General features: G+C 35.1%; 1 pseudogene; it reads left to right on the top strand.

Moving 5' to 3' along the window:
- The first annotated feature begins 1,874 nt into the window (after positions 1-1,874).
- LOC131875127 (uncharacterized) lies at positions 1,875-7,482 on the top strand (annotated as a pseudogene).
- Positions 7,483-25,919: the final 18,437 nt, after the last annotated feature.

The following is a 25,919-nucleotide window of genomic DNA, read 5'->3' as shown; positions in this document are numbered from 1 at the left end:
TAGACATTTTTTGCATTTATTAAATAAATTGAATATCATAACGCTTATATTTTAATTTATAATTTATGTAAAGAATATAATCTCTTCAAATTTCTATATAAGGCCATGAACATGAAGAGATTCATATTGTCATTTGAAAAGTTGTCAAATTGTAATGTAAAGATTCCATGTGGTTGATAGTTTTGTGTGAGTTACATTAATACAAGTTAATTACATAAAAAATATAGAACGGTTTTAAAAAGATTCCACATGATTGATAGTGTAGTATAAATCACATTACATGTTTGTTACATTTTTTTAGTAAATGGACACAATCAAAAGAATGTAGTATTTAGAATAGTGGTCTAATTTCGTGATCTTTTGTTGTTTGTCTATGTCAATGTTCTTGAATTTGTATTTTTTAATGTCTGAGATATTTAAAAAGTTAAGAATAGATCTTGGTGGTTGGTCCACCTGGTGTAAGACTCAGAGCAATTCAATAAATGTATAGAATTGTGAGCACATTGATTCTCTATTCCTTTTGTATAAAATTGTTTTGGAAGCCATATTATGATTTCAAAGGTGGGATAAGTCTAATATCAATGCATTTAATATGGGTGGTTACCTTAATCATCTTCTCCCTTAGATGGCCAAATTCATAGGCTAGGAGTTCATAAGCATCTACCATGTTGACCTCTTCTTCAAACTCCAGTCCCTATGCACAGTAAAGCTCATCACAATCTAGCATATAAATGGATCTATTATCTGGTGTCTTCTCCCATCCTTGAATTCTCAATTTTAGGCTTCTCCCATCTTTGACACTTAACACTTCTTTGATCAAAAAATTGTAACTAGAAGATCAGACAAGACAATCTTATGAAGATAAGTGGTGTTGTTGTTCAGTTAGGAAGCCCCGACATGCATACACCATCATGCACAAAAAAATCATAATCATGCATCATCAAAGGATTCGAATAGATTTAGGCTATTCTTAGTTTTGTAGTTTTTTGGCATTCTTAAAAATAAAGCATGTTGTGCATGCTATTAATTAAATTTGGTTTGGAGTTTATTTTATATTTTTAGTCTGATTTTTTCCACCAAATAAATGCATTCATAGCATGCTCTATCCTTAGTACTGTATGTTCTATTTTTAAAGCTTTTCAATTCTTTTGTTAGTGAAGTTGGAAAACTCTATTTATAGGAAATATTTGTATTCTTTTTATTAAGCAACAATATAGAATGTGTGTGATGTTCCAAAAACAGAGAACTCTATTTTTTAAATTTTGAGTTGTGTTTTATGTTGTCTCTGTAATTTTTATTGTTGTTAGTTGTTTTCTCTATTATTATATTTTCTTGGTCAACTGGCTATAAGAAAAGGGTTAGTTTTAGATTCTACAAGTGGTATCAGAGCAGGTAAAATAATTTTGGGTTAAATTTTTATTGTTGGAATTTCGCCAAAGTTAATGATGTCAAATTCTAACCATATACACATTCCAAAATTTGATGGGAATGATTATGATAATTGGTGCATTAAGATGCTGACCTTTTTTATTGGAAAATATTTGTGGGAGATTATTGAATCAGGTTATGAGGAGCCAGCTAATTGGAATGCCCTTACAGCTAATGAAAGAACAATAAAAAGGGAAGAAAGGAAAAAGAATGCTCAATCTTTGTTTTGCATTTAGACAACTCTTAATAAGAGCTTATTTCCAAGAATATTAGGAGCAACGACTGCCAAAGATACTTGGAAGACTCTACAAGAAGCTTACCAAGGTAGTGATCAAGTTAAAGTGGTCAAGCTTCAAACTTTGAAGCGAGAATTTGAGAATTTGAAGATGCAAGAAGCTGAAAGTATAAGTGATTATTGTGTCAGAGTCAAAGATGTGGTCAATAAAATGGCTACACTTGGGGAAATTGTAAGAAATGAAGTTTTTATAAAAGAGGTGTTGAGATCTTTGGCACCTAGATGGAATCATGTTGCAATAATCATAGAAGAAAGAAAGGATTTGACAAAACTATAGTTTGATCAATTGGTTGCATCCCTGATGTCTCATGAAGAAAGATTAAAATACTCTTTTGAAGGTTTAGAGAAGGTGTTTTCCTCTAAATTACAAATTACAAAAAATGAAGATGCAAGAAGTAGTAGTGCCAAAATCAATCAAGGCCAAGGTAAACGGCAAAGCCAAAATTATTCAAGAGGTAGAGGTAGAGGTGGCTCAAGAGGAAGAGGTAGAGGTGGATTTGATAAGAGAAATGTTCAATGTTACCATTATAACAAGCATGGCCACTTTGAAAGAGAATGCAGATTGAAAGAAGGTAAAAGTGCTAACTATGCTCAAGAAAGTAGTGAAAATCCTCCTGATCACTTATTTTTATCTTATGCCAAGGGTGAAAATACTAGTAAAGATGTTTGGTACCTAGATTCTGGATGCTCTAACCATATGACAAGGAATGAGAAGTTTTTGTTAACAAAGGATGGAAGTTTCAAATCCAAGATCCATCTTGGTGATGATAAATCATTGGAGGTTGCTACCAAAGGAGCTATGGAGGCCCAAACAAAAGAAGGTATAAAGAGTATTCATGATATTTATTATACTCCATAATTGAAGCACGATTTATAAGTGTTGGGAAGCTATGTGAGAAAAATTATAAAGTAGTCTTTGAGAATAAGACATGTACTATCTATGATAAGAATAAGGGCAATAGGGTGATCACTGTTGTTCCTATGATAAGAAATAGGATGTTCCCCTTGAGGTTTGGTGAACATAACAACATCTTGGAAAATATGTCTTATGAGGATTCAAGTTTCTTATGGCATCTCTGGTATGGGCATTTAAATTTTCATAGTTTGAAGTTTCTAACCTCGCATGCATTAGTTTCTGGTTTGCCCAAGGTTGAGGAACACAAGGAGGTTTATGAAGGTTGTGCTAAAGGAAAGCATGCAAAGGAAAAGTTTCCAAAGGGAAATGCATGGAGGGCCCACACTAATACATTTGGACTAGATTTCTGACTAAGGTTTCCGACGGAGAAGGTATATTATGGCCAAATTTGATTTTTTTTGAAAAAATGCCCGCATTCGTCGTAATTCCGACGAAAATTTCCCATTTGGTTTCGATGAAGAAGGCATTAGCAATGAGAATTTTCTTTTTTTTTAAAAGTGCTCGAGTTCATTGTAATTCTGACAACAACGGCCATTACTTAAAAAACAAAGAAGAGGGGAATTCATTTGTATTGCAAATTTCCTGCGTAGGTGTCCGTGGCGACTTCAACCCCCAAGAATATCAAACCCACGTTGAAGGCATTTGTGGCATTGCTTGCAATCCCGCACATGAGGTAGATTCAAATTTCCCTAGCTTTTAATTTCATGTTGCAAAAAATATACATGTGGTGGTTAATTGCCCTAGTTTAATCTCATAAAACCATAGAACTGTGATTAAGGAGTGAGTGTTCAATTTTGTAGTAGCAATCCCTTCCTCCCGTATACGTGTGTGCTGATTGTGCACATGAGATCACATCTCTTTGTGGCATCGTATCAAACAATTCACGAGCCTTGTCCATGTTTCCACATTTTGCATTCATGTCAAGCAGGGCATTTTCAAGTACAACACCTAACAAAATTCCTCTATCCGTTATGCTTTGATGGATGTCCATACCCTATTCCAAAGCTCCCATTTTTGTACAGGCAGGGAGGATTCTGGCAAAGGTTGTGGAATTTGACTTTATGCCTTCCAATTTCATTTGCTTGAAAGTGTCTAAAGCCTTTTTGACAAATCCATTTTGTGCATATCCAGTAATCATTGCAGTCCATGAGACAACATTTCTTTTAGGCATTCTATCAAATAGTTCACGTGCCTTGTCTATGCTTCCACATTTTGCATACATGTCTACCAAGGCAGTTGCAACTACAACATTTGACAAAATTCCTCTATCCTTTATGCTTCGATGAATGTCCATACCCTGTTCCAAATCTCCCATTTTGGCACAGGCGGGGAGGATAGTAGCAATGGTCATGGAATTTGGCTTTACACCTGCCGATTGTATTTGCTTGAAAGTTTCTAAAGCCTTCTCAATAAATCCATTTTGTGCATATCCGGCAATCATTGCAATCCAGGAAACCACATTTATTTGAGGCAATCCGTCAAACAATTCCTGTGCCTTGCCTATGCTTCCACATTTTGTATACATGTTAATAGAGCAGTTGCAACTACATCTGACAAAATTCCTCTATCTTTTATGCTTTGATGGATGTCCATAACTTGTTCCAAAGCTCCCATTTTGGTACAGGCTGGGAGTACGCTGACACACGTAACTAAAGAAATGTAATGATCAGCTCCAAAGACATCAAACCACTACTAACAAAATCGAGAGTCTAAAATATGATAGGGAATAGTGTGAGCTGTCCTGAAATAAAATATTTAATTTTCAATTTCAACTAAAACATAATTACTCAGCCATTTAATGTTATTAATAAGTGTTTAATTTATGAAAGAGATAAATGGTTGGCCACAAGTACATGAGTTACTAAATGCACACAAATAAGTGAATTTGATATTCAAAACTATCTACAATGAATTCAATTCTTGTCCATTAGTCATTTATATTTGCAATAAGCATCTTTCTTTGTTTTTCTTAATCTTTATTCATAGTTATGTGCATACTTCACATTCTATAATTAGGATATCAATTGCTATGGCTGCACACTAGCATGATGTTTGTGTTGTGGTATAGATGCGTGGAAACATAATTATGGGATTGTTATATTATAGAGATCATAAATCTAGATATTGCATATTAGTTCTAGCTCTTGGATTAAGTTGACATACAGTCATAAAGCCATTATTAGCAGATCTATCCACTTCTAGTAAAGACAATTGAGAAAGTCATTTTGATATTGAGAGTTTCTTATCTGTTTACCTATTGATCATTATTAAGCCATAATATTTAGGTCTATTTATCTCTCTTGAAAAACCTCCGTAAGTGTCCTATATTGTCCCTACTACTCACTCTTCAATGAAATAGTGGAGTTCTAAAGATTTGTTGCACAAGATGGTGTTGAACGTATCAACAAGGCTACAATGGAAGGCATGTTCAAGCTTCCACTTGTACAACTTACAACAAATGATTTGTTGATAGAAGAAATTCTTGAAATAGGGATACAATCAAAAGACAAGTAAGTACATACAAACCTCCTCAGTTGAAAGTAAAATCTGTGTATAAAAAGAGTACATTGAATCCCAATCCATAAACACAATAGAGATACCGATGGAGACTTAATTGGATGTAGCATGTCACACCAAAGTTGTTAGAGTATGCTAAGCTAGTACATAATGTTTCCTAAAGCCACATTAGTATTTTACCCAGATCATTATCTACCAAAACTAACTATAGTAATCCTTTTGAGGATTCATTTCATGGTGCTAGATCTTCATTTAGTTCCACTTCTTGTTGGAGATAAGAACAATTATTTCTTGAGGTAGATTAAGATCCCATCAACAAAGGACAAGACCCTTTCTAGAATATAACAAATTCTACTCCAACAAAAGATCATGGGGGTTTCACTAGAGATATTGAATAAGAGATAGACTTCTACTGCTGCATTAAAAGCATTGGCATGTTCTTCATTTATTGATGTAAACTCTCTGTGACGCCACCACAACCAACAAAGGTGTAAAAAGTTGTTTGCAATGCATGGATTTTGAGGATTGTCCTTTGAGAAAATAGAATTAAACTATGGAAGCAGGATCTGCCAACTCCTAAGGGAATCTTGATGAAAAATAACTATAAAATATTTAGGCGAGCTTATATGCAAAAACTCATGCTTCTTGATGGGTTTATGTAAAAAAATGAGAACGAATTAAGTGGTAAAGGGGCTTCTGGAAACAAGAGGGATAGAGAGGTAGTGGAAGTGAAAACTTCTGGTGTTGTGTCTACTCCATCTCAGAATGGGAATCACGAAGGTACTATAAGAGGAGCTGAGAAGCATGTTGGAAGAAGCGGGGATGTTTATATTCCCCCATTTAAGCTGGCTCAAATGATGAAAGATGTGGAAGACAAGAGCAGTGTGGAATACCAGTGCATGACATGGGATGCCCTTTGGAAGAGTATCAATGGGTTAGTAAACAAGGTAAATGCATCTACCATCAAGAACATCATTCCAGAGTTGTTTGCAGAGAATCTCATCCATGGGAGGGGTCTATTTCGTAGGTCTTGTATGAAATCCTAAATGGCATCCCCTAGATTTACAGATGTTTTTGTTGCGTTGGTTGTTGTGGTAAATACAAAATTTCCTAAAGTTGGAAATCTACTTTTGCAAAGAATTATTTTGCAGCTTAAGAGGGCATACAAACGCAATGACAAGCACATGTTGATAGCAGCAACCAAATTCATAGCTCATTTAGTGAATCAACAAGTTGCACATGAGATCATTGCCTTGGAAATTCTCACCCTTTTACTAGAGAACCCTACAGATGACAATGTAGAGGTTGTTGTTGCCTTCGTGAAAGAATGTGGTTCTTTGTTGCAAGACCTTTCACCCAAAGGTCTCTATGGGATTTTTGAAAGATTTAGAGGTATTCTCCATGAGGGGGAAATTGACAAACGAGTACAGTTTTTAATTGAAGGCCTTTTTGCATTTCGCAAAGCTAAGTTCGAGGGTCATCCAGTTGTGCGTCCAAATTAGTTTTAACACATGAAGTTTTCCTAGAAGATGAACTTGATCAAGAAGTTGGTTTGGATGTTTTCAAGCCAGATCCTAATTTCTTAGAGCATGAGGCAACCTATGAAAAATTGAAGAAAGATATCCTTGGAGATGCTTCTTCAGATGAAGTAGAAGGGGAGAATGATTCACGTGATGATTCAAATGATGATGATGATGATGAAGAGGAAGGTGAGGAAGGACTGACAATATAGGATGAGACAGAGACAAACTTGGTCAATTTAAGACGTACAATTTATTTGACAATCATGTCAAGTGTTGATTTTGAGGAAGCTAGTCATAAGCTACTAAAGATCAAGCTTGAACCTTGTCAAGAGAGAACATACCTTCGTTATTATGGTCTTCTTGGGAAAATATTTTGTATGATCAATAAAATTTATGAGGAATTTTTTGATAAGTGTTTTGTACAACAGTATTCTATGATACACAGACTGGAAACAAATAAACTACGTAATGTTGCAATTTTTTTTGCCCACTTACTTGGCACAGATGGTCTTCCAGGGCATTGTCTTGCTTATATACATGAGACAGAGGAAGATACTACTTCCTCTTCCCATATTTTTATAAAGATTCTCTTGCAGGAGCTCGTAGAACAGCTTGGTATATTGTTGCTTAATGAAAGGTTGAACGATCCAACAATGTAGGAGTCTTTTGATTCAATTTCTCCAAAGGACAATCCCAAAAATTCACGATTTTCTATCAATTTCTTTACTTCTATTGGTCTTGGTGGTATCACTGAGAGTTTACGTGAGTATTTGAAGAATATGCCAAGGCTTGTAATGCAACAGCAAAAGTCTATTCCTGAGTTAGATGAATCTACCTCTAATGACAATTCTTCTAGTTCATCAGGTTCATCAGATTCTGGTACATCAGACTCAGATTCTGAGAGTGAAACTGACAGTGAGATCAGTAAGGAGTCACCAAGAAAGAAAAATAATTCAAAGCATGACAATGAGTATGAAAAAAAAAAAAAAAAAAAGGCCGAGGGCATCTGACTCAGAGGATGGAAGTGATAGTGAAAAATCAGAAGGAAAAAGAAAAGGAATTAAAAATCTTTCTAGTCAGTTATTCAAGGCTCTAGTAGACACTGTTTTCCTGGACTGTGACAAACAAAAGAATCACTCCCAAGTGCTTTGGTTTTATAATAGATGATTATAAGATGCTACAATGTTGTCTTATGTATTTTAATAGCCATGGATTTTAGAGTTCTGTACTTGATAGGTAATGGATAAACAGTGTTAGGAGGAGAAAATATTGAAGGCCAAGTGCAGATTGTGATAATACTAGATCAATGAATCCTATTATTTATTGAGTATTTCTTGTTTTCCATGTTGTGTGATGTACCATAAGAAAACTAGAAATCTAAATTCAATAAGATGTTTTGTTCAATGATGATAATTTCTATTTTCTTGCCTATGAATAAAGACCATTTCAGACAATATCAATGAACAACAAAATAAGGAGACAATTGCTAGATTGTGGTCTAACTTGGAAAGAAAAGGTGATGGAAAATGTTATTTTTCGTGCAAAATTTGTAAGGGGTTAAAGACTAGAAGACTTCTAATCAAAACAGTGAAGAAAGATTGTAGGCTGCATGGTCACATTGAAGGTGGACATGATTATCATCCATTAGTAAGTTTCTCATTATATCATTTTGACAATTTATATACATAATAAATCACGTGATGATGAGATCATGATCATGGTTTATTTATGTTTATCAATTTTATATAGCTCGAGCACCCCAGAGCACATGGTATGGATCAACACAACCCTGAGAATATAGTTTTCGAAGTGGACAAACATGGAGGTGTGAATATCGAAGCTGAAGATAATGATCCCATGGAAGATGACGATCATGAGCCAGAAAACACAATTGAAGATGATGGTACAAATACATTGATCCATGAATCATTTAGTACTCGCACAGCTGATCATGATGATGAAGATGACCTTGATGTTGTTCATGATGTCCCTCTACTTGAGAAGGCATCTGAGGCCCTTTACGAAGGCTCGCAAGCAACTCTTCTCTCTGATGTATTGTTGTTGGTGAACTTGAAGGTTATGAATGGTTTATCCAACATAACAATGTCACGTATGTTAAGGTATGTCATATATGTCATAATAAACTGTGAATCATGCTATACCATTAATATTATTTATTATAACAAATTATATTTTTTTCGCTGTAGATTGATAGGTGAGTTTTTGTTACCACCATCAAATATTCTACCTCGCTCATACCAGGAATTATCTGCCGTTATCAAAGATATTGGAATAAAGTATCAAGCAATAGATGCTTGTCCCAATGATCATATTATATATCACAAACAACATGAATTTTGAACTAAATGCCCTGAATGTCATATCAGTAGATATCGAACAGATCAAATAACAAAAAGGGTTCCTCACAAGGTTCTTCACTATATTCCCATTATTCCACGTATGCAACGATTATTCAAGTGCACTAGCTTGGCACAATTTATGGATTACCATGCACGCAATAGAAGTCGAGATGACATTATTCGAATGCCTGCGAATGGTTCAGCATTTATGGACATAGAGGAAAAGTGGCCACACTTTAAAGAAGAACCTCGTAATCTCAGGCTTTCATTGGCAACAAACGATGTCAATCCATTTGGAGAGATGAGATCTGTTTACTCAGTGTGACCTGTTTTTGTTATCAACAATAACATTCCTCCATGGATGTCAATAAAGAGGGAGCACATAATGTTGGCAATGATTGTTCCAGGTATTTTATCATTTAAATATAGTCATCTAAATTTAATTATAAATATTGCAGTAAAATGGTCATAATAATTATGTAATGTTTTCGTTCATTCGATTAGGTAAGTACCAAGTTAAAGATATGAATGTATATATTGAGCCTCTTATCAACGAGTTGCTGGAGTTATGGAATGGTGTCACTATGTATGATGTCTCTAGAGCAATAGAAAAAGACAATTTCAATTCCATGCGATGCTTCTATGGACAATACACGATGTCCCGGTGCTAACACATTTTTGTGGTATGTTATAGTGTTTAAGTTGTGCATGAACATTATAATTCAAAAAATTATCATATTTAATCCAATTATACATTATCTTGTAGGTCTTGAAACAAAGGGAAAATTTGCATGTCATGTTTGTGGTCCAAAGATGAAATCTCGTCATTCAAAAAGTTTAGGAAAGCAGGTGTTTGATGAGTATAGGCACTTTCTCCACAAAAATCATAAGTATCGAAATACTGAAAAACATCTTTTAAATGGGAAAGAAGAGAATACATCAAAGCCACGAAGAATGACACCTCGCCTGTGGAAGGAATATAATAGAATTAATCGTCAAGGTAATGCCATTCCATCTATTGGTTTGTCATAAAACATCTTTTCTATTTTGTTTTGTTTACTGATGATGTGATTGATGATCATGAAGGTCGTGAAGGCATAAATGACAACGTTCCTAAGGGAATAAAAAGTTATCCCCGACAATTTAGTAGGTTTCCCTACTATGAGCAGTTAGAAATTGTTCATTTGTTTGATAGTATGCATATTGGAAAGAATATAACAAAGACAGTATGGAAAATATTGGATGGAAGGCATGACAAAGAAAAAATTGTCAAACTATGTAGTGGCATTCAGGATTCCAATCATGCAATGATAAATGTCATTCAATCAAATAGCCATGGAGACTAGATTAATATAAGTGAGCTTCCTTGGTTATTGACGGACCAGCAAAGCAATGCTATAAAAGAAGTCATACGAAAAATTCGATTTCATACAGGATTTGCTACGAGCATAAACAATCTCATATCAAAGAAAAATGAATTTGGGCCAGGGATGAAAACGCATGATTGGCATACCTTCGTTAAGATAATTCATGTTCTTGTGTTTTTAGTATGTATTTAAGTACTGTGTGTACGTGTACTTTTCATTATTTTACAAAAAAATGAAAAGATAATTTTATAATTGTTGCAGTACGTTCTACCTCTATCGCTCCCAAACGACTTCGACAATAATGTCAAGCAAGTCATATATGATCTTGGAAAATACATGAGGTAAGTAGTGATATTTGTTTAGTTCATTGTATAGATATTCTATTTGCGATTTGTTTTACTTCTTATGTAATATATTTTTTTGCGTCTTGAATACCTTGTAGGTGGTTGTCATGTAAAAAAATCCATAAAGATGATATAAAACATTGGAAGAGAAAAATTCCTCATTTAATGTGTGAAATGCAAAAGTGCCTACCTCCAGCTTTTTTCAATGCACAAGAACACTACCTCATACACCAAGTTGAGGAGATTGAATTGTGTGGACCTGTACATACTAGGTCAATGTGGATGGTTGAGAGGCACTTGAAATTTTTGAAGGCTTTGGTTCGACAAAGAGCACATCCTGAGGGTTCTATGGTGGAGGGATATATGTTATACTAGACTATGGTGTACATATCTGAATATCTTCCTAAGTTTGCAGCAAAGATCCACATGGATCACATTTGGGATCCTAACACCACTAAAAAATTCGAAGGGGAGTACTTGATGGGGAAAGGTAGATTGAGGAAAGTGAGAGGTAATTATAAGATGTTATTGTAGTTAATTGGTGCAGGAGCACCTAAGCACCTGAATGCTCAAATCCTAGCAGGTATAACAATTTATTGCAAATTAAGCATGTGTGTTTATTTTATTCTTCTAGTAGGTTTAATAGGCTTGTTTTGTGGTGTAATAAGGTTTGGAACTCATTTTGTGAGTTTCCTAGATTTTTTTGCTTTTTTGCTCGGTAGGCTAAAAATTGTCAATTTTGGGTCCAAATGAGCATTTTTCAATTTTTGATGTTGTAAAGCCTTGAAAGGCATTGCAGCATGTTTATTTAGTGTTTCTAAATTATGTTGAGTCATTGGTTTGAGTGCCAAGCCACCGGAAGTCAAAATGCAATTTTTGAGCAACAAAAAGTTGTCAAAAGTTGTCAAAAAGTGGTTTTTGGTGGTTTTGGTTAGTTCCAGCCTATACCTGTCCATAAAAGGGCTTCAATAAGTTGGCACATGTATAAAAACCATGTTCCAATCATTGTATGGGTTGTTCATGTTGGAAAAATAAGAGAAATACTTGTTTGTGCTTGCATTTTGTGAGTTTTTAACTAGTTTTCTGCACTTTTTAGAGTACAGTCCATACCATGGCTCCATGAGTCCGTAATGAACCTGTTTTTGATTGATGTGATCTCCTTTGATGTTTTAGTAGTGATCTCTGATCTTTTCTTGGGGTTTGGAACAAGTTTTGTTTGAAGTGCTCTTGAGAAAGGCATTGTTTTGTGGTTCCAATGGAAGATCATTCATGGTCCAACTAATTTCTTCAAAGTCTCTTCATCCATGGCTTTGAGGGAATTTGTTGGATCTGTACATACTGTACCATACATCCATTTTCCTTTTCTAGCAATGTACAAGTGTTTCTAAACCCATGGCAAGTATGTGAAGTGAGCAACTTGGCTTGGGTATCCTTAAAGTTGTTTGAATGGTACTTTGTTGTTCATAGCACTGTACTTTGATGTGTTGAAGAAGACTTGAGTTGGAAAGAGTCTTAATTGTATTTTACCATCCTTGTCTCTCTCATGACTTGGTTGGATGCAAGAAGCAAAAGTGTAATCAAACTGTAAAACAGTGAGTCACTGTTTTCATTGTTAAAACCTCATTACCAATCTTCCTAGAAGACAGTACGGAATGATGGATTCTTGTTTTTATGCATCATGGAATGTATTTGTAAATGTATTCAATGATAAGAAGACAAGGTACACTATTTGGTTGTAAAGGACCTAAATAAGGATCCTAGAAAAGTGTAACCTCTGTCACAGTCATATAAGACTGTCATGCTTTGTGACATCTTTTTAAGTATTCAAACCTACAAGATCCTTGAAGAGGATAAACGCATTATTCTATCATGCCTTTAACACATTTTTGCAGGCCAGGGATAGAGTGAAGAAGTGCATCAAAACAAAGAAAGGAAGTTAAAAATAGTTTTAATACTGTCAAAATGCAGTGAGGCGGTGAATGAGCAACAGTCATAAAGAATCCTTTCTTATTTGCTTTGTAGGGTGCTCCAACTTATGTCAAGTCTTGGTTGCATCCATATTTGATATATTTCCATTGTATTTTGGTTTACAAATGTTGAAAATGCATACAAAACATTAAAAACATTGTTGTCCCAGTCTTTAGATTGTTATTTTCTGAGTAAATGCAGCAGTATGGTACTTGTTTGATAAAATGACAGTGTGCTTAGTTAAGTTTTGAATCCTTGGAAGTGTTGGACATATGTTATAGCAAAGTGTGAACCATTTAATTTGGGTCTAGCATCATGGAGGAGACCTTTAATTTGCAAACCCTCACCAAAACTCTTAAAAACCCTTGAAAAGTGCCTATTTTGTGGGGCAGTCCTCAAACAGTCCATATAGTACTTGCCATAGAAAAAATCTTTGAGTTTACATCATCAATTGACCACATCTCCAAGGGTTTGTCATGAAGTTTAGCAGGTTGAGCAGGGTGAACAATTTTCATTAAAAACTAGGGCTAATTCTAGTAGCCTTTTTGGAGCAAATTTGACCATTTCATGAAATCGGTAAGAAAGGAGAAGCAAGTGATGGTTTCAAATCATCAAAATTGATAAGTTAAGCCCTGAGACACCCTACTACAAACTCCACAGCATTGCATTAAGTCATTTGACCAAAATGACCATTTGAACCTAGAAGTTGCTTTGACTAACCCAACGTTCTTTGCATCCAATTTAGAAATTTTCATTCTTGAAAGGTGAAGGACAGTCTTCATACTTTGTAGACTTGTCCAAATGCTCAATCAATAGATTAATATGATTCAAATCTTAAAGGTGCAATTAAGATTAGGTAAACCATGGTTCTTCAACAGTTGCCCATTCCTGGAAGAGAGGAGATTCAGCCAGTTGGACAGCCAAACTTGTTCATTTTTGGTGACACACAAGAGGATCTCATTTCAGACTTGAATGCCTTAGCATGGAAGGTAAGGAGGAGTGATGACCAATACAATAGGGTGCAAGCAGTGTTGAATAGAGAGGAGGAGATAGGAGAAAGGTTTAGAAGAATCCCATTTGTGCTTAGGGATTGATTTGGGAACACATTGAGAGCAAAAGCCCACCAACCTCAAAGAAGACCAACTTCTATCATCCCTCCTCATCATTAATTAATTCTTAATCTTCAAAATAAATTGATTGTAAGACGTCTATTTATTTTTTGTACAGTTGGTCGAGAGTGGGATGCACTACATTTGTATATTGCAAACAATCTTGATTGGATGACGGTATGGATTGAACATTGTCAACATTCTAGACGCACGTTAACATGGGAAGATGTGGCTTCATTAGTTAAAGAAGCACATCGTAATGGAGATTCCAATATTACGCAAAGGGAAATTGATTTAGCATATGGTTTAAGAGATAAATAGGTACGTATAAATTTATTAATCACCCATATGTTTATCAACTCACAATGCAATAAATTTTACATGTTTGACATATCACAGGTCAAACACCACAATGCTATGTGCTGCAATGGTCATAAATTTCGCATAAAAAAGTTGATGACACAAAGAAAACTTGTGATTCTGGCATCACTGCAGTCTTTGAGGTGACAAATATTTCATCGAGAAATGACATTCATCCTCAATAGTCTCAAAATCAATACTATGGCATTTTGGATGATATACTTGAGTGTGACTTTAATTCCTTCAAATTAGTTTTGTTCGTCGTCAAATGGTATAGGCTACGATTGAATAAAAATGATCTTGATAGAACTATTATTGAACATGATAATGTTTTAATAATGCTAAATACAAGGTCATTTGAACTAGTTGGGGATGAGCCTTATGTTCTTCCAAGCCAGTGGGAGCAAGTATTTTACTCAGAGGTTCCACATAGACCGGGTTGGTCATTTGTTGTTAGACATGATCCAAGAGGAAGGTCGATAAAGTATAATGTGATGGAAGAAGAAGATACCGAAGAAGTAGAAGATGAAGTGGATGATGATCATGATCGACAGTTTCTCAATGACGATGAAGAAGAACAAGAAGAAGAAGATGATGATGATGATGATGATGGTGATGGTGATGGTGATGGTGATGGTGATGGTGATGGTGATGGTGATGGTGATGGTGATGGTGATGATGGTGATGATGATGGCGAAGATGTTGATGATGATGATGATGATGATGATGATGATGATGATGATGATGATGATGATGATGATGTTGGCGATGATGACCTCATTGTTCATGATGATGAAGAATGAAATGTATGAGGTATGCGATTAGTATATTATCTATTCAATACTGACTTCTTGATAGAATTTTTTTTACATAATTAATTCATTATGTTTTGAATTCTAATGCCATTACATAATTAATTCATGATGCACCTTTTAATATGGAGATGGAGATAGGGAGAGTGACTATTTATGTGACAATTTTTAAACTATGTTTATTTATGGAAATTGGATTTTTATTAGCTATGTGATGGATGTTGATTTAAAATACATATGTGATGGATCGCATGTTTATGATGATGCATGTGAGATGTTTTGAACTTTGTGTTTATTTATAGAATGTGGATTGTTTATTACCTATGTGATCGATGGTGATTTATGATACATATGTGATGGATTACATGTTTATGCTGACACATGATATGTGATGCTAATTGTGATGCTCAATTACATATATGATGACACATCATGTGATGCTTTTGATACTTATGATACATATTTATTTATTGTTTATCAACTTACAAATGTAGTAATGCTTATGATGCTCAATTGATGGTGTTGATTTCTGGTATAGTCGGATGCTATCACCCTTGGTGGGAACAGGCCGTTGACTACAGACATCGTCAACCATTTAGTTGAGGATCCTACATAGTCTACATAAAGTAAAGGTAAGGAATTAAAAAATTTACAATGATTTTGATGACAACATCTTTTTATTATTTAATACTCTTTTTGTCTACAAAGTTCATGTTGTTCATGTTGTGTACTATGTAATTTTGCTAATGTTTTTTATATTTTTTCTTTGTCACAAGCCGACATGGATCCATCACATATCACAGACAAAGATGTAGCTTGCAACACTTCTACCGAGCAGGTAAACCTCATTGTAATTGTACAAATTAGATAGAAGCAAACTGTTACATTATTATGGTTTTTTTTTTAGTGATTTATGCTAATTTTGTAATTGTTAATGATATTCTTGATGCAGATAGATGTTCGGGGAAAGGGAAAGGGAGTTGCAATACCTAAGCACCTTTCTATGGATGTGGAATCATTAGGGTTAAGAAATGATGACCCTGAAGATCCCACAGACCTTGTGAAATTCTTTAAAATGTCTCTTATAAAAATTAGAAAAGAGATTGTTGCTTTGGCAGTCATGCATCCTACCACTGATGAGATACGACAAAGGGTGGAATTATTGTTTAAGACAGTAGAAAACTTGCAAGTAAGTAGTAATGAAAGCTTTAATTATAATAAAAGTTCAATAATGGTTTATATTTTATTCTCTTTTATGTCATTAACTAAAATATGTACGTATTGTTTTTACAACAATTTATCCGCCCTCATGAAAGTCATTCCCACGATCAGGGTGTTGCAGGATCTTCAAGTGATGATGATTTTCTTGTATTATCACTTGCTTGGCTTATCACTCTGAGTACCCAAAACACACCATACTTGATACTGTCAATTTTCAAAATAAAGGTTCATCCTTGTTTACAATTCTTGCACTTTTCATATATTTAATGTTTGATATATTTAATGTATTATTCTTTAGGTGCTATCAATGTTACTATGCAAATGTCATCGCCACCTCATCAGAGGTCACCCTCACCTGTATTGCCGACTGCAATGTCGGCAACACGTAGCATGCAGACATCCTCTAGTGCACGTCATATTGGCCTGCCCACTGTTGGTAGATCCCTCTTTTTCTCTATCTTCTGTCATGTGTTTATTTCCCTTCAAGCATTCTTTCTTGAATTCTAATGCCATTTCATAGTGGATTAATTTTTTGCAGGAGGAGATGCACATGAGGATGTGCTAGAGGCGACTACTGTTGATAACATACCATCATTTCCTGGATCTTCTCGTATCGCTAGTACGGGAACGTTGCAGGCCACATTGGTGGTGAGCGACGAAGAAATGCTTCCCTTAAAGATACAAAAGGTTCCAAGTACTTTAAAATTATTATTATATATACTCTAATTGTAATTTACTTTATCATCACTCGTTTTGGACTAATGATCCCATGAATTTTTTGCAGGCAATGATATTTTCTATAAACATCTTAGTGACATTGCATTGCAGATATTTGGGCTCACCATACATAAAAGGTGGTACATCATATGTGAACTAACCCTTATCCACTTTTGATTTCATATCATTGCTCAAATAGTTTTCCTTTTATCCATTTCTTGAAGTGTAATAAATGTAACTTCAGTTCATTTCTGAATCTAACAGGTTTGTTTTTGGTTTAAAAGGTGGAATGACCAAGAAAAAAGGTTAAAAGATGAATTGACAAACCAAATGGTTGAGTGGTTTGGAAATGACACCTTTGACAAAACCAAGCTCCTTGAAAAAGCTGGCACATATCTAAAGTATGTGAGGGACCAATACAGGACCCATTTGGAGAGGAACCTAAAGTATGAGCATCCCCCCATGATTCTAGAGAGGGAGTGGAAGGACCTGATTTTGGATGCCAAGGAGATAATTGAAAGGAAAAAAGGAAATACACCACTAGACGCCAGAAGAAGGTACGGGATACTATTAAGAATGTAATTATATACTAATTAATTACTCTTTATATTTATATAATCTAACATATTTCAAACTTTTTATAGACTGAGTGACATGTCAAAGGCAACCAAGGCAAGGCAAGAAAAGCATGGGCAACACAAACTCGGCTCTGGTGGTTACATGAAACTTGCTACACGAATTGTAAGTATCTCATGTAAATGAAATATTGCATCAAAATATTAATAAATTGCGAACGTTTTTTTTAATCAAACAATGCAAGAAAAATTCACGGTACCAAGCAAAAATGCAAGGCTCTAAATTCAATAGAGCGCCCACAGAAGATGACAAGAGAATTTCCTACCAGCAAGGCTATTCAGCCGTGGCTGATCGGCTATGAGAATTGAGTGGGAATACACAACATTCGAGTGCATCCGTCACACAGGTAAATATGCTAAATGGAATTTGTTTCAAATTGAATACTTTACCAATAATCTAATTGATGTTGAGTTCTAACATAAAGTGACTATATTTGTTTTAAATAAGCAAGTAATGATAACAATGTGCATGTCATTGGAATGTAGCCTACTAATTGTGAAACACCACCTGCACATGAAGGTCCAGATGTGCATCCCATTAGTGGAGGTATTCATTTGCTATTCAAATTTATTTATTTAGCTATTAATACAATTAAACATCTTAATTTGTAATTAGAGTAGTAACTAATGTAACCTTTTTTGTTAATATTTTAGAGCATGTAGTCAGTGGTGAGCAATTGGAGCATGCTCTAGGTACACAACCTCAAGAACATGATGTTCCCCACTCAGGTAAAGAGGACCACTGTTATTTCTTTAAACACATATAATTACAATTGGTGTTCAGCATTAATGTAACTTTTAGTATTTCAACTCCAGATGATCTAGAGGGTGTTCAGCATGTTGAGATTGAGGCTACACAAAATGATGTGGCCCCATCAGGTAGAGAGCACAACAATTATGTTCTCTAAATTAATGAAATACTTGTAACAATAATAAAAAAAAAAATTGAATTTAACCCATTTCTTTGTTATTGTAGAGGACCCCCCTTCGCTTCAGTGTCCTTGTCCTCAGTATAGGACTAGGCATACATTGAGATCATGAGTACTTGGCCGAACATCTGCAGAGGGGGGAAATGATGAAGAAACTGATGTTCCACTTAGTCTTTTCATAGCTTCAAAGAAAAAACAAAGAAATAAATGATTGTAATCTAACTTATTTGATAATGACTGATTTTTATGTGTTAGTGAATGTAATTATGTGCTAATTAATGGTTATGGATGATATGTGTTAATTAATATTGATGAATGTTGCATATTAATTAATGTTAATCAATGTTATGTGTTAATGAACGTTATGTGATATTAATGAATGAATGCTATATTTTATTAATGGTAGAAAGAATTAATGAATGAATGTTATAAGATGTTAACGGGGAATTTAGAGTGATGTTAGGGGGGGGAGGGGCCAAATGAGCTTCCACCTTCACGTGGTTGGCCCTGTTAAGTAGAGAATATTAAACTATTCTCAAAATCAAGCGAAGCTCAACAAGGTAACACATTTTTCAATATTTCATTATGTTGCACAGTTAATCTTATTGAATAATGTATATTGAATCTTAATTGCAGGGTCCAACAGAGCCAACATGAACAACAACACCACAAGTTGTTGGGTATAATGAACTCCCATATTGTCTGGTCTGTACACAAACAATATGAGTTGCTTATAGTGTTGATATCCAAGGTAGGACTACAAAAGTTATGAATATGCCTCATCCTTGTAAGTTTTTTTATTACTTGTAACTAATGAATATGCCTCATCCTTGTAATTTTTTTTATTACTTGTAAGTCATGAATATTGCTCTTTAGTTGATTAAAATTAAATGAAAATCTTTAATGAATACACAAAACTATATACATATGCAGGTGCACCATGGTTGAGATGGTCCAACTCCCTAGTCTCACACTACGACTAAGCTCATGCCATATCTAAATCAAAGACATCTCAAATACATGGTTGGTGGAAAGCTGCAAAATGTCATTTTCATACATAAGCAAGACATACACAATTGGGCACAATCACCAAGAGAATGGTAAAAAGTGTGTTTGAGATTGTATCATAGATGCAAAAAATCTCTTCATTAATCCTTGACTCATGATTGCTATAATACTTCTTTAGACTTCTCATGTCATTTGTTGCACTTCTTCACTATTTTGGACTAAGTTTCAACTATGAATTTGCCTTGACTTATGACTGTACCTATCTTTGTCCTATCTTTGTAAGCTTCCTCTTTGAATTGTGGTTGTAGCTTTGATAATACCTTTTTAATGTTGCACTATTTGTAAGGAGGACAACTCCTAATGCATGTTGCAAATTGTGTTCTAGTGATTGAGACTAACCTAATGCATCTCAGAATGGTATAAATTGCTAGGATGGAGATATAGCAGATGAGTTCAAGATTGTTGTTGTAGAAATTATTTGATTTATGTGCTTGAAATTTATGTATATACACTATTTATAGTCCACTCTATATTTCCTACTCAGCTACTCCTATTGCTTTAAAATGAAATGTGAATTGATGAATTGTATTCTATAGATGACCAGTGCCTTTCTTTGTTGTTTGGGCTATAGAGTCTTTATATTTCTTTAGGACTTATTGTGTAAACTTATGAGACAATTTTTAAACCCACCACCTCTCGATGAGTCTGTCAGTTACTGTTTCTTATGAGCTCTACTTCAATGTCTATATTGTAAAGTGCTTGAATGAATTTAACCCTAGCTTTTAACAGACTATCCAAGGAAGAAATACCAGGAACAATTACAATTCGCTAGTAAATATTTTTGATCCAAATCTACAATATGAAACACAGAATTTCACTAGAAGAACACGAATAACCTTATCTCCTTTAGATAATATCATAAGCAACTACCTGTAGGAAATGCAATAATCCACAACATAAACGCAAAGGAAAATGACTGATTCTATTATGTATATTTGCCAAAATAGTACAATGGTAAGCCTAAGGCTATAATCTATTCCTTCTCTAATTCTCTTTCATGTTACAAAAGCTCCCCCCTTTATATCAGAGTATACATTATTACCAAGCGTTGTGGCTTTTCAGCATATAACCGGTAACCAACATTTTTTGTTTAACAAACTGGAAGATAAACAAATTGAGTATTGTCGTCTCTGCACCGATACCTATCAGGTATCCATCAGTCCCTTTTTATGTCGAAGTAACCCTGGGCTTCGGTGACTTCCTTTAGTTTTCCATCGAAATGTATTTTCCATCGATATCACTATGCTCCTTCAATGAATGGGTCTGTTGTCTCAACGAAGCCCCTTTTATCCTCTCTTTGTCATTTTCCACCAATAAAGTTGTATCGATGAAACCATGTGTATCGGAGACATGCCTTTTAGTCTCCTCGAAACTCATATTCTTATTGAAATCTTTTTGCTGTCCATCGGGTTTTATGTCGAAGAGACTTTGGACTTCGGTGACTTCTTTTGTCCTCCCATCGAAACTCTTATCCTTATCGATATCATTCATCAATGTAGTTTTCTTCTATTTTATTGATATCACTTTTTCGATCAGAATGCTTCTTTTAGTGAATCTTCTTTATCTTGCATCGATGATATTGTTTCTTCGAAAGCCTTTTCTCATCGGTGGGGGCCACCTCTTCTTTCTTCGATACCTTTTGTTGGTGGGACCATCTCTTTCGATGAGTCTTTTTGCACCGATAGTGTTATATCCTCGAAGACCTTTTCGTGTTGATAAGAACCATCTCCACTTTCCTCGATATCTTTTATCGATGGAGTTACTGTCTTTGATGAGTCCTTTCTAAAGTCGATTGGAGTTTGCTTTCTTCAATGCCCCATTTATATCGATGAGACATCGCTAGGTCTCATCGATACTGTTTGAATCTTAGATACTTTGATAGAATGCTTTTAGACTTGTTCGATAACTTATTGGTCATTACGGTATCAATGAAAATGATTTCTTCCAAAGAGAGATGGCTTCTATGATTTAATTTCTCAAATCAAGATATTTTACTTAATTCAGATTTGATGCTCAATAGAATGACTGCACTATCACCAATCTATCTTGAAGATTTGGCTACTCTTTAGATTATGATTATGACTACCATGATATTTCATGAGACTGCTCTATCCCCATATGAAACCCTTTGTTCCCACAAATCAATGCTTTGAACTTGACTGCAACTTTATAGTGATCATTGTCTTTGTACAATAAGCTTGCTACTTTCTCAACTTTTGATATATTGGAGGCTCCTAGGATGGTTTCTATCTTATAGTCACATTACCTTGCTATAATTTGTAGCTATTCTATGTTTATTTGTTTTCTATGTTTATTTGTTTTCCCCTCTTAACTCATAGTTCAACTGAATATGGTTCATCTTGGAATCAATGCACATCGGTTATAATCAAATTATAGCCAGTCTCCATGGTTGCAAGACCTGAAGAAGGATTCTTATCATCAATTAGATGCATACTTTTGGGAATATAGAAAGACAAAAAAATATATTAGAACCGTATTTTTCGTTGAGTCATAATATGATGTGTTAATTTAGCTAAATAAGGGAACCAATGTTGTATTAGGTTTAATTCCATGATGATAGTTGAAGCTTGTTAGAGATAGGGGATTTGTAGCAGTTGGCTTGTTAGGTTATGTCACAATCCCATGAAGGTCCTTGTAAACCGTTAATGTCAGTAGACATGAGACTGTTATGTAACGAATTGGATCAGCTAAACCTAGAAGTTCTGTAACCAATGAATCAACTGACTCAAGTGTATGTTAATTATCTTATGATGGTCATTTATGACCGTTATTCTTAGTAGACATTAAGCAGTTCGCTAGATAGTTGGTTAGTAAACCAGTGAGTTAGTTCGTATGCTATTTATCATATGATGGTCATTAATAACCATTATTGTTAGTACACATTAAGCAGATGGCTTGTTTAGATGGTTGGTAACTAGTGAGTTTGTTGAGCTCAAGAATTGGATGTACAAGTCGAGAAAGGGAGGTAAACACTAACAACGCATTGGTGCTTGCAATGTTAAAACCTTGGCCAAGATGGTGATGCTTTATCTAAGTGATGAAATTGGCCATTTGAATTCCTTTCTCATATTGATTAGCTTAATAATATTTGTTCAATTTTTTTTATCGTTAAAAGATTACCTTCCTTTTAGATAAATTAGTTAGATTCTTATTATGTTGAAGAACATTTAGTTAGTTTTCTCCTTCAACTGAAGTAGTTATGTTTTATTTTGAAATGCTCAATTTTTTATCTTAATATAGATCACAATTTATTTTCTTTAAGTATAGAATTAATAGAATAGTACATATGGTATCAGAGCAACCAAGTTCGACATTGAACCTCAGGCTTTCCACCTATAAACAAAACTATATACATATGCAGGTGCACCATGGTTGAGATAATATGCAGGCGCACTATATACAAAACTATATTCGCAAGTAAATCTTTTATTCAAATCCACAATATGAAACACAGAGTTTTACTAGAAGAACACAAGTAACCTTATCTCCTTTAGATAATATCACAAGCAACTGCCTACAGAAAAATGCAGTAATCCATAGCATGTACACAAAGGAAAGATGACTAATTATATTATGTATGTTCACAAAATGGTACAATAGTAAGCCTGAGGCTATATTCTACTTCTTCTCTAATGATCCTTATTGTTTCAAAAGTTCCCTCATTTATATGAGGGTATACATTGTCACCAAGCATCGTGGCTTTTCAGCACATAACTATTAATTGGCACTTTTGTTAACAAACTAGGAGATAAACAAGTTTAGCATTCCTATGTGTTCAATGTACTTATCATCTTTATAAATTAGAACGTCATTGTCTAGTGTCCTCATGTCGCTTTCTGTCTGGAAATGATTGGATAGAATATGGTTAACACAAAGTGACAATTCTTTGTCTCGATCCAACTCTACTACTGCTCGATTCTTCTCATCATTGAACTCTTGTTTCCATTGTTCCAATGATACTAACTCACCATTACTATAAAAAGAGGGCACCCTAGGGGTATTCCCATCATCCAACCTCTGAAGCTCTTTCCTTAATTGATTTTCCAATTCATCATGTGACTTCAAGTAAGCCTCGGCTTCAATTTTCTCACTTGGATTAATCTGACTGTTGTCATTCATCATGTCTCCCAACCAAGACCTGAGCCTTTCGTGCTCTTTCAAAGTTCTGACTGTTCCAGTGTATGTTTTCCAATAGATTTCTGCAACTTGCATAATACTTCTAAACCTATGTTCAATGATCTCCAGAATCAACTTATCCATCTTTTGTTGTATTTTTTCTACTTGCTGAGATGTCTTTTCAGCCCTGTTCCTCCAATACATAGTGTCTGTCAAGGCATCCATGGCATCTCTGTCAACATTGTATGTCATCCCTGTTTGACTTGTACCTGTATCAATCTGAAGCAATCTTGCTTGCAACCTCTGTTTTTCTTCATCAATTTTCTCATATAGGCTTTTGTATGTAGAATTTTCTCGGACTAGAAACTCTATCTGATCTTGGTTCAGTTTAGCGACATCCAAATTTAGTTTGGCAGTTGTTCTAGGGTCAGTCTTTCCAACTTGCTGCACCATCAAATGTCCAAAAGCTTCTTTTGTATCAACCAATATAGGTCTTTTATCTTTGGGATAGATAGCCCACTGTAGAAGAGCCTTATGATCTTGATCATATCCTGATCCTCTAAAGAGTTTATCAATCTCTTTTGGAATCATTTGCTTACTTGGGTCCTATTTCTTGAGGAATCCATCAAACAACAAGGCAGAGTTCATGTCCCATCCAGAGTATAATAGCACACCAACTTCCTTAAGCAATTGTCTTCCCTTCTTAGGTGTCATTTCTCTCATCACAAGATCCATCTCCTCTTGTAACTTTTGAAGCTGCTACTCTTCTTCACTATTTCTCATGTTATTCCTAATTTTGAGAACCTTTATGTTGATAGAGGAATGCAGTGAACTCCTTGGAAGCAATGAAGTCACTATTAGCAACGAAATCCTCATGCTCCAGGAATATGATGTCAGCCACTTCTCGGACATTCAGTTGTCCTATTACCAATTCTATCAGTGTATCCTCTGCATAACTAGGGAGGTAATTTCCTCTCAAGGAGTGAATGGAACGATGCCAAATGTGGAAGCAGGAGACATATGAGCCAAAGGCTCTATATTCCTAATAGTATCAATGTAATCCCCAAAAACATGAGGCGGGACTCCCTCAAGTATTTCCAATTCATGCTCCATAAGTTTGTTGGCCAGCTTCAAGGGGTCTTCAATCTTTTGTAGCACATTCTCATCCATTTTCCTTCTAAAAAGCTTCCATTTATAAGCCTGCATTTCTTTCTCAAACTTTATTCGCTTCACTCTGGCCTCTTCTCTACCAATGTTCTTAATGAGGTCATCTAGTAGATAAGATTTTTGCTCTCCAGCCTTCAGCTTTTGTGATGACCGTCTATCCTTATGTATCCTTCAGGATCGAAATTGGGCCTTGGATCCCCCATACCCATGCCATAATAATCCAATTTTGTTTGCAGCAGGCCATAACTCTTTGAACTTTTCACAATAAAATCTAAAAATACTAACAACCCAAGTACAATTGATTGTTTCCCATGGCTTGTCAGATGTTCTGTACTCAATATTAATAGTTGCCTCACAATTTCCAGACAAGCCACTCTATTAGGGACTTTAAGTGGTAGTAAGTATGATCTCTCTTCGAACCCATATACCCTGACTTGTGTGCAGTCTGAAAAACAATACCAATCTCCCCAATTGTGTTCAATTGAGGGATCTTCAGCAAAATCTTTTGGTCTTAGGAATCTTTGAACCTCTGGTGCAAGGGCATGATCGCACAGGCATCCCAACAGTCTATATAATGGCTTGACAAATAACTCCTCAAAATGACAATATTGATTATTCACATACCTCTGGTCCCATGAAGAAACCCATAGTTGCACTAGTTTTCTCATCCCAACATTGTCATATGTCCTGACACATAACTCTTCTAGCCATAACCCTTCATCTTGGCCCATATACAATAGCATATGCATAAGTAAGGAATAATGCTTGAAATGAACATTGATGACATCCCCCTTTAACTTTTCTAGCCCATGATTCAAAACCTCAACCAAATAAGCAAAAAAATCAAAGAAGCCGGGGTCCTTAGATTGCAAATCGGTACAAATGACCATGGCTGCAATATCCATCAAAGGATGGGCTTTTATCCCTAGCACTTGGGCAACACAGTAATAGGTATACTTGAAATATGGATGGAAAGAGTTGACATCATAGGGAGCTTTGTCATCCTGACCTAGTGGCACTAAGGACCCTGCATTCCTAGGTCTATG

The sequence above is a fragment of the Cryptomeria japonica genome, chromosome 4 (genome assembly GCF_030272615.1).
Source record: "Cryptomeria japonica chromosome 4, Sugi_1.0, whole genome shotgun sequence".
NCBI classification, from domain to species: Eukaryota; Viridiplantae; Streptophyta; class Pinopsida; order Cupressales; family Cupressaceae; genus Cryptomeria; species Cryptomeria japonica.
The sequence above is the reverse complement of the archived record's forward strand: the minus strand, read 5'-3'. Positions and strand labels throughout refer to the sequence as shown.